Genomic DNA, 2,629 nt, shown 5'->3' on the forward strand with positions numbered 1-2,629 from the left:
ACAAAAGGAGAAATTTTAAATTTCGTTGTGTTTTGGATTGCCCTTCTCCTTCAGACACAACTACGGGTCAACCTAGGGGTCAAGGTATTAATTTAAAATATCTTAAACAATATTATTCAAGTATAACATTAAACGAAGAATCTATTGAGTATGAAAAGATAATTAAAACTCGATGTTATATTATGATTCTATTTGATAATTTTTTATTTCCTGAAAGTATTGGTAATATGGTAAATATTATGTATTTGTCGTTGTTACGAAACATAAATAAAGTAGGCACATATAGTTGGGGTTCAACTGTTTTGTCCTATCTATATAGTTCGTTGTGTAAAAATGTCAAAAAAAATACTTGTACATTTTATTATTGCGCCTATTTGATACAAGCACGGGGTTGGTCAAGAATTCCGTCACTCGCCCCGGTCAACGAGAAACCATTCACATTCCTATACGCAACAAAGTAAGTTTATCTTAAATCTTATAATTTGTTAGACTTTATGCTACAACTGACTCTAACTAATATATTTTTAATTTTTTCAATCTAGGTGGTCAGTTAGGGGATAAACTACAACAGGTGTCCCAAACACGTTGTAGTAGTCTATCACAATCTTTTAGACCACATTGGACCAGATGATGTATCACTACTAAACAACTCTACTTTGATTTAAAAAAATTATCCAATTCCATATCCTCTAATCATGTCAAATTCTTATACAGTTTATCTGGAGGTCGTATCTGGGTCTTAACCATCAGATTAACGATGATGATGTTGCAGTTTGGACAACAAAAACACCAATCATCTGGTTCACTGCTATGGAGATGCATCAGAGTGACCGTGTAAAACTACAATTCAGCATGCAATAACAAATTCCATAACCTCCGACATGTTTAGGAGTTTGGCATTAACAAAAATTCGATGGCTAATTGGATTATTCTGATTTGAGAGACTTCACAAAAGATATATGTTATCATTCGAGGAATCAATGGCAACACATCTTAAGCGAACCAATCACATATGGTGCTAGACCAACCCAACATTATATGACATGGTTTAGATCGGTTACAACACCACCGTTTGTGTTTGAGCCAAGGTATTTGATTGATCCACGCCAACGAGCTTCGTCATTATATGTCCAACAATAAATACCCGCCCAACAACAATATCAATCCACCCAAACCTAATGACCAACCCCACACCACCACCATACCATATACACCCAACCACTAAACACGCAACCTCGCAATCAATTCATGCCACACACATCCAAACTCAAAACCAGGAACCAAACCCTAACCACCACCAACCATACGCAACCACCATATTTGTCTATAGCCCGAATGATTCAACCTCATGCCATCGTAGCCCCCACTTATGAATACCCAAACATCTCATCGCCACAACATCCAACTATTGTTTGACTTTATTACACCATATGAACCATTGCTTCGTTTCTAAAACGATTCAATGTCCCAATTCAGGCAACCATACCGTCTATAAACAACCCAACCACAATAACCCAACTACGACAACATGGGCACCAAACTCAATTACGTATGCGCCGTTGGCAGTAACACCCTCAACTATTGGGGAGAAATGATGACAAATTTATCAAATACCGTTGAACCTTTCACCGGACCTTCACACCAGCCAACATTGCATCATGTCAGCACTCAAAGACCCCAACCACCTCAGGAAAATAGTGAGAGACCTCGAAGACAGGCTAACGCACCGAGATGTGGAACAGGATGGCGTTTCAATCGGGCGGACATTGATTTTCTTGTCAATTGTTATGTATTTCAACTTTATATCATAATATTAATAGTTATTTTTCATTTACCTACTTCTTTTATTTATTTATAAGTATAATAGACAAAACTTAAAAAATAAAATAAAATATAAAGCATGTGCCACATGAAATGACGAATACATTTGATATAATAAAGTATGCGTCAATTGCATTGGCTTACCTGCATGCATGCGCCAATGATATTGACGTCTATATTCAATGTCAACTTGGATGCGTCAGTCGAACTGACGCATGCTTTAGAGATATGCATGAAACATGATTATATTGATAAATAACTTGAAATGATAGTTATTTTAGAAATTAAATTGAAAAACTTAGTTATTTTTAAAAAAAAGTTCAATAAAATAAAAAATATTTATTTTTCTTAGCTACCTTTAATTGTCTTTTATTTCTAAGCTTTCTTACATTTTATTAGGATTATTGTCTTAGCATCCTAACACATGGTCTTGTGCGAAATGTATATTGGGAAAATTTTACCTTGTACCCCTACAGTTAGCCCCATACCCCTACAAAATTTTAAAAATTTCCATTCTATCCTTAATTGGTTTTAACCAATTTACCATTTCATTTTTACCATTCAGTTGAAAATTTCAGAAATTACACTTTCACACCCCTCGCACCGGAACTCCTGCAAAAAGACTTTCGGTATGTATTTTTCTCAAACCGGAAGACTTAAAGAATGACTTCCGGAACACACAAAAAAGCAAACCGGAACACTTCATGAAAGAGTTCCGGTTCAATTAATTTTTTTTTACAAAACCGAAACACTTCTTGAAAGAGTTCCGGTGAACAAATTTTACATACCGGAACTCTTTGGAGAAGTG

Source organism: Lathyrus oleraceus, chromosome 7, assembly GCF_024323335.1.
Source record: "Lathyrus oleraceus cultivar Zhongwan6 chromosome 7, CAAS_Psat_ZW6_1.0, whole genome shotgun sequence".
In the NCBI taxonomy this organism is placed as follows: Eukaryota; Viridiplantae; Streptophyta; class Magnoliopsida; order Fabales; family Fabaceae; genus Lathyrus; species Lathyrus oleraceus.